The sequence below is a fragment of the Pseudorca crassidens genome, chromosome 8 (genome assembly GCF_039906515.1).
Source record: "Pseudorca crassidens isolate mPseCra1 chromosome 8, mPseCra1.hap1, whole genome shotgun sequence".
In the NCBI taxonomy this organism is placed as follows: domain Eukaryota; kingdom Metazoa; phylum Chordata; class Mammalia; order Artiodactyla; family Delphinidae; genus Pseudorca; species Pseudorca crassidens.
In genome coordinates this window covers 60,204,426-60,221,726 of record NC_090303.1, presented here as the reverse complement: position 1 = coordinate 60,221,726, position 17,301 = coordinate 60,204,426, and the positions used below count along the sequence as shown (strand labels likewise).

At 41.0% G+C, this 17,301-nt stretch overlaps 1 long non-coding RNA gene across 5 annotated transcripts in view; it reads right to left on the bottom strand.

Annotated features, from left to right (window-relative positions):
* The window catches only part of LOC137229140 (uncharacterized), a 40,840-nt gene that overhangs the window by 19,549 nt on the left and 3,990 nt on the right, over window positions 1-17,301 (bottom strand). For all 5 annotated transcript variants that reach the window (XR_010945557.1, XR_010945556.1, XR_010945559.1 and 2 more), the window contains exons 2-3: window positions 6,027-6,156; window positions 2,394-2,504 (exon numbers count right to left, since the gene is read on the bottom strand). This is a non-coding gene — a long non-coding RNA (uncharacterized lncRNA). The remainder of the gene's footprint in view (window positions 1-2,393; window positions 2,505-6,026; window positions 6,157-17,301) is intronic.

Sequence of the window (17,301 nt, the reverse complement as noted above, 5' to 3'; positions counted from 1 at the left end):
AGATAAGCAGCTGTGGGTGGTACTGTCTTGAGCACTGAGGGGTCCACTGTAGCCTAGAAGTACACTCGTGGGCTTTTATTCCCTCCTGGCCCTGCCTCACATCTGTCTGTTCCCGAGAGTCTGCTAACGTGCCTACACACTCATGGGGTGCAAAACAACCCCTGTGTTTCTGAGTGTTAACTAGGAGATTGGGTGAAATGAAATGCAATTTCACAGAGTATCACCCAGGAGGCTCAGACTTTAGATCTGCCTGCATTTCATTCCTGAATGTCCCAAAACCATTTCTTGGAAAGTATATCATTTCCCCCCTTTTCAGTAAATGCTAAAACAAGCATTTTAAATAAAGCATTTAAATACACAGATAAGTCCATTTCTGGATTCTGTTCTTTTCTTCCCTTAGATCCCTTAGCTTATGCCTGCACTGGCACCAGAAGAACAGCAAAAAGGCCAGTGGGACTAGAGCAGAGAGAGGAGCAGAGTGATAGGAGATGAGATCAGAGAGGAATGTTCTCGGGGTGGGGGGAGAGTCACATTCTGCCTTTAAACTCTGTGAGCCATGGAAAGGTTCTGAGCAGGGGGTGATGTGATTTGATAGGTAATAACAAGATCACTCTGGCTGCTGTGTTGTGCTATGGAGAACAGATGGTGGGGGGGGCGGCGAGAATGGAAGCGGGAAGTTATTGAAATAATCCAGGTGAGAGATGACAGCTGCCTGGACCGGGGTGTTGCAGGTGGAAGTGCCAAGACGTGGACAGAATCTGGATATATTCTGAAGGTAGAGCCAACAAGGTTTCCTAGTGGGTTGGATGTGATGTGTGAACAAGTGGAAGAAAGAAGTTTTAGGGAAATACCACACTTCAGACATGTCTAACTTGAGATCCCTCTGATATGCAAGTAGAGATATCAAGTAGGTGGTTCAACACACAAGTTTGTGTTTAGAAGAGAGATCCAGGCCAGATCCAACCAGACAATTTGAGGTCTTTGAGACAGACAAGGTATTTAATGCCATGTGGGTAGACTGGATTGCCAAAGGAGAGGCACAGACAGGGATGAGGTCCAAAGACTGGGACCTGGGGCACTCCAACATCAAGATGTCATGGAGGGACTTCCCTGGTGGCACAGTGGTTAAGAATCCGCCTGCCAGTGCAGGGGACACGGGTTCCATCCCTGGTCCGGGAAGATCCCACATGCTGTGGAGCAACTAAGCCCATGCACTACAACTACTGAGCCCATGCCCCTAGAGCCCGTGCTCTGCAACAAGAGAAGCCACCCCAATAAGTCTGCACACCACAACGAAGAGTAGCCCCCGCTCGCCACAACTAGAGAAAGCCCGCGCGCAGCAACGAAGACCCAATGCAGCCATAAATAAATAAACTTATTAAAAAAAAAGAAAGAAAAGACGTCATGGAGATGGGAAGAAACCAACAAAGGAAAGTGAGAAGGAGCAGTTTGTATGGTTGAAGGAGAGTGTGGCATCACTGAAGCCACGAGAAATGGTCCAAGAAAAACGGATGGATCAACCCTCTCAAATGCTGCTCACAAGCAGAGCAAGATGAAGACTAAGAATTCACCACTACTGAAGCAATGGTTATTGGCAACTTGCCGGAAGCAGTTTTGGTAAAGTGGTGAGGCTGAAAGTCCTAACTGGAGAAGATTCAAGAAGACAGGGAAGGGCTTCCCTGGTAGCGCAGTGATTGAGAGTCCGCCTGCCGATGCAGGGGATGCGGGTTCGTGCCCCGGTCCGGGAAGATCCCACATGCTGCGGAGCGGCTGGGCCCGTGAGCCATGACCGCTGAGTCTGCACGTCCGGAGCCGGTGCTCCGCAACGGGAGAGGCCACGACAGTGAGAGGCCTGCGTACCACCAAAAAAAAAAAAAAAAAAAAAGAGGGAAGAGAAGGATTAGAGACAGTAAGTGTAGACATCATTTTTCTAGTAGTTTTGCCACAAAAGGGAAGCAGACAAATGGGGCTGTAATGGACTGGGCAAGTGGGGCCAATAAATGTTTTTTTTCTTTTAAGATGCAAGAAACAACAGCATGTTCGTATTCCGACTGATCCAGTAGAGCGGGAGACACTAATGATAGAGTGAGGAATGAATTGCTAAAACGCTGTATGGGCACCCATACAGGCAAACAGGCACCCTCAAACGCTTCTGGAGATACTGCATACTGGGTCAAGCGTTTTGAAGGGAAACATGGCATCATGTATCAAAATTATAGATGCCCATATTCTTGGACACAATGGTTTTATTTTCAAGATTCTATTCTGCAGATATTAGCATCTAGGTGCAAGGACACATATTCACATTTATTTCACATACTCACTGTCTATAATATCAAAAGCCTAGAAAAAAACCTTAAATGTATATGGATAGTGGATGGTTAAATCCATACCTGGAATACCATGCAGCATTGAAAATGAGCTTGATCTACATGTACTGTTCTGGGAAAACCTCCAAAATTACTTAAGTGAAAAACATCAGGGTACGGAAGAATACATGGTACCTGTGAAAAAAAGCAGAGAATAAGATGATGTGCAAAGACAGAGTTACAAATTGATATAAAACACTTGTTTGTATGTGCATGGAACACTTCTGAGAGATGTGGACCTACTTCCCACTGGATATCCTTTTCTAATGTTTCAATTGTTTGTAAGAAGTGTATTTATTATTTTTCATTAAAAATTAATAAAAATAGAAAAAAATCTTTGCTAAAAGGAAAAATGTAAATTAAAAACTTCTGTCTCTTACTTTATTAATGTAAAGGAGATTTTCTTATATAATGTTTAAGGGAGAAATGCCATTATCTTCTAGGTTGTTTTGGAAGGAATGGGGAAAAAAATCCTTTTAAATTGATTTTTACTGAAACAGCAAGGTCTTTACTCAATATTTGCAACACTGGGATATAAATTCTCTTTATGTTTATCCAATATAAAAGATTTTTAGTTTCAAATATAATATTTTAAGTCAACTATAATTCAATCAATAAAAAAAGATTTTTAGTTTCAAAGTGTATTTCTGCTGGGCACACAATAGGCATCCCATAAAAACGTTTTGGGTTGAATCAGATCACTAATTAGATGAATGTCAACCGTAAGCATTGGGAAATGGAATTTAAATACAAGACATCATTGAGGCTCCCTTCTTTTAAAGGTGAGTTTGTGGGACTTCCCTGGCGCTCCAGTGGTTAAGACTCTGCGCTTCCACTGCAGGGGGCGCAGGTTCAATCCTTAGTCAGGGAACTAAGGTCCCGCAAGCCGTGGCACTGCCAAAAAAAATAATAAAAAATATGTAAGGTTTTAAATAAATAAAGGTGAATTTGTAGGTGTGTATACATGTATGTGTACTTAACATAGATTAGCATTTTTTCTTTTTAGTTTATTGGATAGACCATAAGGGTGCTATGAACTAAACCAGAAAGTTATTTTGATATAATTTAGCAAACCAGTTAATTATGTCATTAATAATGAGGAAGTTATCAATTACGAACAGAAAGGAAAATGAGGTGACCAATCGGCAGTAGCAGAAATTATCCTTGAGGTTGGAGTTTAAAAACACACTTATACTGAATTCAGAGGATATTTTAAGCACAAAGGTTCTCATATTAATAGTTCTTAAAAATAAAGAACTATCCATTAGATACTTCTGAAAAGGGAAAGTGGAAATTCATCATTTTTAGTGTGTCAGCCTGGAATCTCTTATTCAGTACTTTCATGAGCCACATTCATATTGAAGACCATATTGATAATCTTGATGGATGACAAGACCTTCAAGTGCCTTCTGAAACATCAGGTAAGACTGCATTCCTTTCTATATTTTTAGTATTAAGCATAATTATTGTAATCAAATCTTTTGAAACCTAGCACTCTATGCCACAAAATAGCATCATATATAATAATCTTCTCATTTCCCAACCTTAAGGATATTTTAAGCATTAGGAATTCTCTGCTGTTTGTTTAAGCTTGCATGTTTTTTCTTTCCCTAGTTTACTGAATTATTTATTAGTTACACAGTATTCAGACTCCGTGCTAAATGCCACTTCTCTTTCAGTTGGAGTACAAGTACCTTATTCTGTTTCATTGTCAATTTTAAAGCTCACCTGAAGCTAAGGAAGTAATCATTCATTGTGATAGAATTGCTGGGATGGTAGTATAAATATTTGCAAAAACATTGGGATTTTGTTTTTAACACTGGGTCTATTTGCTGCTTTTTTGTTAATAGACAGTGATATACGGGCAATATATAAAAGCCTCACACTAAGGTGCAATTATTTGTAGGCAAAATCTGCACCCTGCCAGGCTTCCAAGATGAAAAAAAGCTGAAATTTGGTTTGCTGACAAAATGTTCATCTATTTGGATTTAAACAGGAATTGACTGATGAAGCATTCTTATACTTATATGAGAGTCTATGCAAGATGCCGTAAACCAGCATTTTTCAGATTTTATGGTGCGAAGGAATCAGCTGGGGATTTTGTTACCATACAAATTTGGGTTCACCAGTCTGGGATGGGACCAGAGATTCTGCATTTCTAACAAGCTGATGTTGTTGGTCCACAGACCTCACCTTGAACAGGAAGGTACAGAGTAGTCCTCAACCCTAGCTGCATGTTATGGGGGAATCTAAAAGAAATACAGATGTCCAGGTCCCACTTCAGATCAAGAGAATCAGGATCTCTGGGCATGAGACTCAAGCACTGCTAATTTTTTTTTTTAATGTTCCCAAGTGCTATGCACTGAATGTGGCCCCCCCAAATTCATATGTTGAAGCTGTAACCCCCAATGTGATAGTATTTGGAGATGGGGCCTTTGGGAGGTAATTGGGTTTGGATGAAGTGATGAGGTGGGGCCTTCATGGTGGCATTAGTGTCCTTATAAGAGGAGACACCAGAGAGCTTGCTCTCCCTCTCTGCCATGTGAGACACAGTGAGAAGGCAGCCATCTGAAAGCCAGGAAGAGAGGCCACACCAGAACCTGACTATGCTGGCATTCTAATCTTGAACTTCCAGCCTCCAGAAATGCGAGAAAATAAATCCCTGTTGTTTATGCCACACAGCCCCTGGTATTTTGTTATGGCAGGCTGAGCTAAGACACCAGGTGATTCTAATAATATGCAGCCTAGGTTATCAACCATTGTTGTAAAGGGTATTGAGGTGGCATGATCCTAACTCTGTTTTAGGATACTTACAACCTACTCGAGGAGTTAAGACTTGGGCCTATAAAAGTAAAAGCTAGTCAAATGTAAGACTGGGTCAGAGAGGTAAAGAGTATTAAGAGATCCAGAACAAGAGAGGACACAGTGTTGGGGTGATGAGGGAAGAAGGCTATGTCCCTTCTTAAAGAGTCTTGCTGAGGACCAAATTTTTAAAAATTGAAGGCATAATTTACATGACACAATAAAACGACTACAAAGATATTAAGCATTCAGTTATGACTGTTGATCATTGTTTACACTCACGTAATCAACCTTAATCAAAATATAGAACACTGCCATCACCCCAGAAAGTTCCCTAGTACCTTGATCCTATCTAGCCAATTCCCAGCACTCACAGAGGCCACCGCCATTCTGATTTCAATCACCATAAATTAGCATTATCTGTTTTAGAACTTCATATAAATGGAACCCACGGTCCTTTTTTGGTCTGGCTTCTTCTACTCAGCATAATTATTTTGGGATTTATCCACATTATTAATGTATCAATACATGTCATTCCTTTTTATGGTTGAGTGACATTCTACAGATATACCACTATTTGTTAATCCATTTACTGTTGATGGACGTTTGAGTTGTTTCCAGTTTAGATTTATTAGAAATAAGGCTACTCTGAATATTCTTCTTAAATTCTTTTTTCAAAACATGTTTTCATTTCTCTTGGGTAAATACCTAGAGGTGATATTTCTTGGCTATGGGATAGATGCATGTTTAACTTAATATAGAAATTGCCAAACTGTCCCCTAGAATGATTGTATCATTTTATGCTCCCCCCAGCATTGTACAAGAGTTCTATAGATAGTTGCTACATGGTCTCACCTTAGTGTTAATATGTTTTTATTTTAAGGCTCCATTTTTTTTTTAATGCACTCTTCTGTGTGATGACACCAAGACCTTCAAGAAGCAACTTAGCATAGTAGTTAGAAGTATTGAGTCCTTGCAGGATAATCTAGAAACACAAAGAGAATTACTGATATAATAACCCTTTGACCCAGCAATGCGAAGTCTAGGAATCTATTACCTTTATATCTGCCCAAGTACAAGATAATAAATGTACACGTTTATTCACTGAAGCATTTTTTTGCAATAATATAAGGTTAGAAAGAATGCAAGAGTTCAACAACAGGCAACTGGTTGAATAAACTGCAGGACGTCACACAATGAAGTTCTAAGAAGTTCTAAAGAGAATGAGAAAGGCTTCTGTGTACTGATATAGAGAGATCTCCAAAATATACCATTAAGTGGAAGAAAAAAAGCAAGGGGTATATATACGAATTGGAGAGGGGTTAAAGTAAGGCTGTATATCTACACCACACACACAGACACACACACACACACACACTTATATATGCAAAAAAACCCCACTACACTGGACATATAAATAAGAAACTAATAAAATATTGTTATGTAGGAGGGAAGGGAGCAGGGGTAGAAATAAGAATTCTTTGGGAATATTTTTCCATATAATTTTGATATTGAATTACATAAATGCATTACCTGTTAAAAAATTACAACTAAAAAAACATCCTAGAATTGAAAAACCTAAACATACATCAAATTGGTAACATGATCACGCAGGAGGATTCTAGAGAGAAATACCCTGATGTTGTGAAAATCTGTGAGCTCATAATGATACTCGAAAAGAGGCAGAAAAATATTAGTTGTCATCATTGAGGTTGTTGTTAAATTCCTCCCTTTGAGAATTGATGACTAAAGGAAGAAGCAGTCCAAAATGCTTCCCCAATCCAAAATGTTTGTCAGGGTAACCAAACAGACCTAGTTGATTAGGGAAAGAGTCTCTTCACTAAGAAATAGCAGCTAATTAATGTAGAAAAAATGATAGCATTAGAAAAATCACCATTTTGTGATTTCTCATGAACAGTCATTCAGGCAAGGGCTGTCCGATGGAGCTGGCCAGTAGGTGCGTAGTTGAGGGGAAACTGCACATCTGTATGGTATTAAAGTAAATCCACACAGGATACTTTCTGATTACAAGGGAATAACATCCCTCTAGAGCAGCAAGCTCGGGCTGCCATCCCATAACCAGAGGACAGTCTGAGTTTCGGTATCTAATGGTGGAAACCAGATGGCGTGTACCTCCTGATGGAGTGCCATATGAAACACACAACAGCACCCAAAATGTATTCTAGACAAAATTTATTAACGTGAATTGACCAAGCTCTCTGATGTAACTTCCAATTTATAGGAAATACAGGGGACAGAGGAGCAAGCTAAGTGACCACATGAGGAAGCGATCAGACAAACATTGAGAAGGAAAATTAGTAGATGAAAAAACTGACTGTTTTAGATTAAAAATACCTAAGGGACATAAAACCATTAAAAATGCATGGCCCAAAAAAAAAAAAAAAATGCATGGCCCAGACCTAAATCCTGATTTGGACAAACCAGCTTTGGGGGAATAGCTGGGGAACAATTAGGGTAATTTCAATATGATTGCAGTATTAGATGCTATGAAAATTTATTGACAGGGAAAGAGAAAGATTATTATTAAAGGAAAACAAACTCTTTACAGCATCATGATCTTGTTTTAGTTAAAAAAATACATATGTGTGTATAAAAATATCTAGAAATATATATAATAAAATATTAACACTTAACAGTTTCTGGTTGGTGGGTGTATTAGTTTTCCATTGTTGCACACGAATTACCAAAAAATTTGGTGGATTAAATTTCTTCGGTAAGTTAGAAGTCCAACGTGGTCTCACTGAGCTAAATCAGGGTGTTGGCAGGGCTGCATTCCTTTCTGGAGGCTCTAGGGGAGAATCCATTTCCTTGCTTTTTCCAGGTTCTAGAGGCTGCCCACATTCCCTGGCTCATGGTCCTTCCTTCATCTTCAAAGCCAGCAACAGCAGGTCAAGTCCTTCTCGTATTGCATCGCCCTGAACTTCTCTTCTGCATCCCTCTTCCACTTTTTAGGACCTTTGTGATAATCGGTTTCCATGAAGGTAATCCAGGATACCCTCCCATCTCAAGGTCAGTTGATTAGCAACCTTAATTCCACCTGCAACCTTACTTCCCCTTTGCCATGTAACTTAACATGTTCACAAGTTCTGGGGATCAGGACATAGATATCTTTGAAGGGCCATTATCCAGCCTACCACAGTGGGAACATGATATATATTTATCTTCTTATTGTTGCCCTCTGTATTTTCTGGTTTTCTACAATGCATATATACTGCTTCTGTAATAACAAAAGGCTATTCTTCATTGAAAAATAAGTATAGTGATGGGGGAGGAAACAATATCATTAAGTGGTAGTATTTTGGAGATCATGGCTGTATACCTATAGTAGGAGTAAAGAAAACATGTGACCTAATTATACGTGAATAAGTATTGGTGGCTTGGAAAATTTCCACTGACAGAATCATATTGAAAAATCCTATAGTTCAAACAACGTGGATGAAATGGCAGATGACATTCTGGAAAATGCTGTGTATCTGAAAAATGACTCTAGTGATGACAAGGACACTGTGACCAAGGATTCATGTGAAAAGTGTGAATGACAATTTTCATAAAATGTGAGTTCAAATCTCAGCTCTATCACTTACTAGCTGTGCGACCTTGTGCCAGTTATTTAACCTCTTCTTGCTTCCATTACATTGTCTATAAAATGAAGGTAATAACTGTACTTTCCTCATGGTGTTATTGAAGGATTAAATGATTTAAAGCCTGTGGAGGGCTTAGAACCATGCCTGGCACATGACAAACACTCTGTAAATGCTAGTCGTTTTTGTTTATTTTTCTGGCAGGTGTTTGTAGCCCCCTGTCTCGGATGGAAAATCACTCTGGATTAGTTAAACTGGTACTTATAATCTGTCACCTCTAAAAATCATGAGAGTCATGCACTGATTATCAATAGCGTTCTTACACCCACAGGAGACTAGAGTAATTACCCTGAGGGTTTCACTATTGGGAGTTTTTCCCAAATGGCTGGGTTCCCAGGAAACACCCCACCAGTGCCAGTACAGTGGCTAAATAATTTTGAAGCATCAACAATTACTTAGCCCAGAATCATCAATACGACGAATGGCACTTACCACTATGGGACTCTAACACCTGTAAGCTGTTAGAAAGAGGAGTCTAATAATTTGCTAGTTTGACAACCTGAGGGCAAAGAAAACAAGTTTTGCAGGAGGATGAGAGACTGGAGACAACTTCAGTATATATCTTCCTGCTCATTGTGAATTGATATTAAACCAGTCGGATACTGTGAGTTGTTGAGATCAGTCAAGCACAAATAAAACACCACATTTGAAGAACTTTATCATTAACAAACTCTAGTGATACTGAATAATGTTCCACGGAAGAAATGCAATGGATTCTTTAATGTTTAAAGCTGGAAGGGATCTTAGTGATCATTTTAATTCAGTGTGTCTCAGACTAGATTCATGGTCCTACCTGCCACCTCCCATTTCTTTTTTCTTTTGTTTTCTGAGGGATTTTTTTCCCCAAGCCTTGAACATGCTCTTGTACACTGTGACTCTCCAAGACCAAGACCCGGTATATGACCCATCCTGACCACAGAAGCTCCTCCTTTTTGTCCTTATAATTTTTTAACTTCACAAGGGCCATTACTGGTGATAAGAACCCTTCGGGCAAACAACGATGTATTATAGCCATTTCATAGAGCACGATGCCCAGAGCGGCCAAATGATTCACTTGGTGAACTAAATGATCACAAAGCTGGCTCAGAATCTAGGCCTGTTTGTAGAGCTCTCTGGAGAGAACCTGTGTGCTGAAGACTTTGTGCCCTGGGCCTGAGCAGCCTGGAGTAGAGCAAAGGAACAATGAAAAGATGGAAACAGAACCTACAAGGAAAGGGAGAAGAAACAGTCACCTGAGAATGTGCCTCCCTCCTCTTTGCCTTTCTGCTCAGCCTAACACTTATTAAAGACCTACAATTTAAGAAAGATATTCTTGCGTGTTACAGAGGATGACAAAAAGCTGTGCATAAGACTGAAGGTCTTGCCCTGGAGGACCTCAGATTCTCATTGAGAAGGCACACAGGAAGTTGAAATGTTAGCAACAATCCTATTTTCCTAACACTTATAGTTTGTAAGAGCTTTCACATATATTTCCCAAAACTCATATATTGGGCAAGTATTATTTGTCCCTTTTTATACATGAGAAAATGAACCACTGATCAGAGAGACTGTGACACGGTTCAAGGTCCGAGACCCAGCAAGTGGACTCCATCTTCAGATCACCCCATACATATCACATGGGCAGTTTATGACAAATGTTTGGCTTTTTGATGACAACTGCAAATGCTTTGGGGGTTTTTACACTGCATATAGTAAATTGTTTGTATCCAAGATGATTTACGTTATTAAGACTGATTTTTTAAAAAGGTTTATGAGAAAAGCAATTTGTAGCAAGGGAAGGAAGACATGGCAGGGCAATGGAGAAAGCAAAAGTGAATATGGTATCATGTACGTTTTTACCAAAGATTTTTAACTGCAAAAACAAATGTTCAGGGACTTCCCTGGTGGCACAGTGGTTAAGAATCCACATGCCAATGCAGGGAACACGGGTTCGAGCCCTGGTCCAGGAAGATCCCATGTACCACGCAGCAACTAAGCCCATGCGCCACAACTACTGAGCCTGCGCTCTAGAGCCCGAGTGCCACAACTACTGAAGCCTGTGCGCCTGGAGCCCGTGCTCTGCAACAAGAGAATCCACCACAGTGAGAAGGCTGTGCACCGCAACGAAGAGTAGCCCCCGCTCACTGCAACTAGAGAAAGCCCATGGGCAGCAATGAAGACCCAACGCAGCCAAAAAATAAATGAATAAATTTATTTTTAAAAAATGTGCATCGCAGAAAATTTTGATTGCAGAGAAAAGGAGAATGGAAAAAAAAAATACTGTTCTCTCATCAACCAAAGCAAAGCAGGGTTCAGCCATCCTTCACTCCCCCCAGTTTTTAAAGTCATACACACTATAAAACTTGACAATTTACATTAAGCTTTTGAAAATTCTTTAGTTCTAAATATCTTTAAATGGTAACAACCACTTTTTTTTCAACCTACAATGTATCATAGCAGACAATAAAAAAGCATTCACGTTTGAGGTATACCAATTACATTTTGGAAATTAAATAGGGATGCATAGAAGCTGAAGGAGTGTCCTTACAGATACATTAGCATTCTACCAACAGTAATGTTTGATCCTGCCTACAGCAAGGCTCCAGTGCTGTGGCTGGAACCTTTGATCTTGAGTCCCACTCCAGCATATGGTGCTACTAAGCATAATCAAAGTGCAAATCTTTATAGAAATTACAGAGACTGAAAAAGGGACGGATGCTTCCTTCCTCTAATTTCCTTTCCTGCCATGTTCCTGGTCTTAAGTAAAAAACATTTGGTCTTTTGATGAAATCTGCAAATAGTTTGAGGGTATTTTACACTGTATACAGTCAATTATTTCACTGTCCAAGATTATTTCCATTACTAAGATTGACAGTGTTTCCTGCCAGAACAGAGTCATGGTTTTTGTGCCCAATTACCACACGGGTATGAAACTGCCTCCACGATTTTGGCCCCATACAGTGATGTTAGCATAAGGAGACATCTACAGTTTTGGGGGAGGTTTCTTGGGTGGGGAGTACTTGCCACTTGTACATTCCAGATTTTGATAAGAAATCACTGAACATTTACAGGATGAGTGGCTAATCCTTGAAGTTGATACTCTTCAAAAGAGGTGTCTTCCCTACAAATATTTTTAAGCCATTAATTATAACAATTCGGATCAAGTTGTGAGAAAAATAGTATTTTTTTATGAAATTCCCTTCAAATGTGTCTGTCAGTCCACCAAAGACAGTGGGAGACAATTTCTGAATTAAAATATTGAAAACAAAACTCGCATTTTCTCAAAGTGGATCATCTGTGCCCTCTCACCAACATCCTGCTGTTAGGTTTGAGTGACTGCAATGCACCAGGCCTCAGGCAAGTTTGCAGTTTGGAAGAAACGTGGACCCAGGAAAACTTTGTGTGTTGTTTCTCATGGTTACTGATTATTGTGCCAAGCCTTACATAAATTGTTTTTAATAATGCAGTTATTAAGAGAAAAAAGAGATGCCTAAAGCACCATTCAAAAAGTTTCGTCAGGGCTTCCCTGGTGGCGCAGTGGTTGAGAGTCCGCCTGCCGATGCAGGGGACACGGGTTCGTGCCCCGGTCCGGGAAGATCCCACATGCCGTGGAGCGGCTGGGCCCGTGAGCCATGGCCACTGAGCCTGCGTGTCTGGAGCCTTTGCTCCGCAACAGGAGAGGCCCCAACAGTGAGAGGCCCGTGCACCGCAAATAAAATAAAATAAATTAAATTTAAAAAAAAAAAGTTTAGTCAAGTGCAGGTGAGTACACTCTCAGCTGGTGGGCACTGGCCCGGCCTCTGTCTCTCCTGACCAGGCAGCGCCAAACCTGGTCGGCAAACCTTGTTGGCTGCTGCTCTTATTGGACCAGTTGCTAAATATTTTGACTATCACCCCGAACTGGCCTCAATAGTTGTACACATAGGCTTGTATCAACAGGGAGCCCAGCGAGGTCTAACTATAAAATCCTGGGGTCAGAAGTCAACAGTTTAGATAGTGGTCTGAACTCTATCATTACAGCGGTGGATCATTCCAAAAGTTAGCTAATTCCTTTAATTCTTAGCATCCTTGCCTCCAAATTGGGGATATGAATATCCCTCACCTACTTGCCTTATGAGACATGTTGAGGTGAAATCAGATATTAAATATGAAAGCACTTGTTTAAAATTATTTTATTAATTTCAAAGAAATCCATAGTAATTGTATAGCATTTAGAAAATGCCAAAGCATAGGGTGTAAACAATTATTCATCTTCTCACCGTGTAAAGATAACAACTTAACATTTCAAAAATTTTCTTCTAGCTTTTTCTTTTTCTCAACTGTTAACATTTCAAAAATTTTCTTCTAGCTTCCACCTTGTAAATGGCCTTAGACACATACAGTATTAAGTGGACTGATGCTTTCTACAAAGGTTTTAGTTCTTTATTATTTTCTTTCCAAAAGATAATTGCTATGAGCATAGCAAATGGTGCTCATCCTGTTTATGACGCCACCATGCTCCTGGATTTTTATATGCATTTAACTCGCGGGCCATGCTTAGCTCCCAGAAGGCATGGACCTTGTCTACTCTGTCAATCCCTAGGCTCCTAGAAAAGGAGACATTGAAATGTTTGAATAAGCCCGTAGGAATTCTCCTTCAGTCACAATACCTAAGGCGATACCTGGGAATGTGCTAAATAAAGATCGCTAGGCCCCGTTCCAGAGGTTCTGAATCAGATTCTCTGCAGCTGGGCCTAGGATCCTGTATTTTTAATAAGCTCTTCGGTTTCTTCTTCTGTAAAATGGGGATAACAGTAGTTCCTACCTCCCTAGGTAGGTGTGGAAATGGACGAGTTACTTTATGTAGAGTGTTTAGGCTGCTGCCTGGCACTCAGCATTACATCAGTGCCAGCGTTACTACTGTTGTTACTAGAATATGATCAGCCAATCATGAACAGGTGTTCTGGAAATAGTGTCTATCAATTTTCTCAAACTTAAGTGGGCCTAAAAATCATCTGGTGAAAAAAAAATCATCTGGTGGCTTATAAATGCAGGTGCTGGGGCCTTGCCCCCTGAGATTCTGATTTAATCAGGCTGATACCCCTCCAGGAATCTGCATTTCTTAAGGGCAAAAATGGAGAATCAGCAGATATACAGTAAACCAGTGATTCTCTCATTCACATTGCTAATCCCCAAGGCAAAGAAACTTGCCTCTCAGACTGGGGCTAAGATGAGGCTCGATTCGGATAAAGAGAGTTTTGGGGGTCATTTGATAGCATGCCAAGGAACCACTGGGACTCTTGGTGTCCTACTTCATCTGTGTCAGGGGCCACACTGCCTGTCTGGGGTGGGCTCACTAGGGATGAGGAAACAGCTGCCGTCTCTGCAGGCTGCCCTGAGTAAGCTAAGCCTGCCGCTCCAGCAGGGAGTGGCAGGCCTACCTCTCCCTGCAGCGGGGAGCTAGGCCTGAGCTCTTCTCGCCTAACCTGTCCTGCACCAGGGCAGCCTGGGCCAACTCACGCCAGCTCCAGGGGCTGCTGAAGACATGGCCTGGAATCCTTCCTGCCTCTATATCTGAAGATCAAGGGAACCACAGGTTGCTTGGGAAGGAAGTGTGTACATCCCTGGCAAGCCCAAGATTCCACGCCTGAGCAAGAATAGCTGAAAACCTTTAGGCCACATATATGTATCATGAAACCAGCCCAAAGTTGCTTGTGCTTCTGACCTCTGAAACTACCCCCAGAGTGCTTGAGATTTAAAGGGCAAACTTTCCAAAAGTGAAATGACAAAACTCTTGTTTCTCTTACGAACAGCTTTCCTTCCTGGGTTTCTCTACTTGTGATTATGCAAATTATACATTTAAGCATAATCAATACTTGTCTCTCCTGGAACCTGATCAAGCTGGGATCCATCCATAAACAAAGACATTACATAGTTAAGAGATAGGCATTTAAATGGAGACAACTCTGTCCTTACTCTTACTAAAAATTATTGCTTTTTATAGAAAATTAGGTATAGGCTATGTTATAATAAAGTAGAATTTATGTTTTAAAAAATGCTTTCCTTCAAACTCCTGTAATTTTTCTCCTTGTTCTTTAATCCAAGTACATGTACTTTCTTCTCCTAAAATGCTACATATGGAAAGACATCTCCAATGTTTGAGAAGGCTGGGGTTAGAGCACTGGTCTATGGTTCCTCCTCTTAGCTCTGGGTCCTGCATTACCAGGAGTCTCCTGGAGGTCTCCCAGGCATTAGAGTTGAAATCCCAACCCACGCCTCCAGATTCTTTTGACAGCTACCCTTTAGCCTTCTCTTGGCCCTAGGGGTATACACTTGTGATATGATTGGTCTCCAGGAGGACAGATAGGAAAAAGGCCTGCACAGACTTAGGTAATTAAGTAAGGAATTCCAGGGTCCCAGGAATCCTGAGCAGGAGTGGGGATGTGGACAGTGGGTGGTTACGTATCTTTGGAAGCCTGAAATCAAAATCCTGCTCTTATGGCCCTCTAAAGTGTAGGGTCCAGGGTAGGGACCTAGGTTGCCCTGGTCCAAGAGTGTACTGTATCTATAGTATCTATATAATGCCTGGGTGTATGTTACATAAGGGAATACCTGGGTCTGGACGTTCTGTCAACACATGTCCCACACAAATCTGTCAGAGATTTCAAGGTTCGAGGTGGCAAGAACTAGAGAGAGAACATTTTCTTTGTGTGGCACCTACTTTATTTAGGCAGAGATACCTCTTGATGTTGCAGTGCAAATGTGATCATGTCAACTCCCTGCTGAAAGCCTTAAAGGGGAATAAGGGACTATTTATTTGGAAGTCATTGTATGAACAGGTTGTGTGATACTATTAAAAAAACACATGTCAAAAGAATCTCACCAACAAAGATTCAGACAGAAGATTTGGAGGTTTCTAAGTCAGTCTCTTGCACTTTTCCTGCCCTGCTCGCCATCACATAGGTAGTACTCAGCACTTCCCTCCTCTGGAAACCTTCCTCAAGCTCTCAGTCCAGCCAGGTGCACCTCCTCAGGGCTCCCACGGCAATTGCTCCCTGCCCATCAGTCTCCGCACTACGTTGTTGCACCCTAAGGTCAGGCCCTGTGTCTTATCAGCACTGCCTTCCCAGGGCTCATCCTGGGATTTGGCACATGCTAAATTCTCACTACATGCTTCTTGCCTGATCACCAGCAGCAATACGGAGTTACTTTTATAGCTCTTTACTACCAGGGGCTCTAAGACTACCGAATTCAAGCAAAATTTTAACTCCTGAAGAGAGACATGGTCTGAGATTAAATCAAACACCTGAACACATAGCACACAGACATGGAGACCATTGGGGGCACATATGGATATCACATATGTGTACTCTGAAGTTTTTTAATGTCATTCATTTGTAAAGTTGACCTCAGGTTATATGCCTTTAAAAAGGGAAGCATTTCTTAAAAGATGGCAATCACGCTTTTTCAGAAAGAACGTATACGCACCCATACACACACTTACTTTACCTGCAGATCTCAAAATTTTACCCTAACTGAAACTAGATTGAGGGTGCTAGCGACACCTATCAGAAACTGTTTCTACTTATTTGAAATCTGGCATACTATTATCTATTTTAAGCAAGGCTAACTACATGGGGCAGATGTGTTACTTCAAGAAAACTGAACGTTATGGGAAACCAATCGTCTTTTGACATGAAACCATGGAAGATGTTATTTTTACCTGCAATCCAGGACTACTGGTAGAAATATTAAGCACTGGACAATAATACCCAAGACATTAAAAAAAATACTGAACAACTGCAGGGGTCTGATAACTTTGTTAATCTTACTTAGAGGCATCTACAAAGGAACAACACCCTCGGTGGAGTAAGTGATTAGTCCAAACTGTAGTGAGCTCTGAGGGAATGCCCCTCCCGGCCTCGTTTACTCTGAAAATTTTCTTGTAAGAGTCAGGAAAAGAGGAAGCTTATGCAAAGGAGGAGGGTCTGATTTCTGCTCCTTCCACTTCCACATCACACCGCTCAGTTTCCGACCTCCTTCCCGCTCAGAAGGCCGTTTGTGCGTCCCAAGGCTAGGGCCTCAAAAGCAGATGCTGCTATAGCTGCAGCCCAGGTAGATCTAGTAGCTCAATTTGAAAGCCAGCAGCTTCTTAGTATTCTTTCCTCTGAACAATCGAATGACCTCTGTTGCCACCAAGGACTGAGGTCCTCCTCGCAGCTTCTGGGGCCCAGATCAGAAATTGTGCTACACGGTACAAGCTTGGGCCTCACCCTCTAGGGCAGCCAGACCTTCATAAGGAGGACTGGAGTCAAGAACTAAAGGATTTCAGAGGTTTCTCACAAGGAGAACTAAAACCCAAACTACAAAACTGCCTGGGCAACTTCATCTTTCATCTTGTTCAGAAAGATACTTGGTTCCCCAAGTTCATCCTTTATTAGAAATCTCAAAACAAATCACAAGCAAACTTGCTCTGTGCACTGTGCTCTGAATGGACATTTCACTACCTA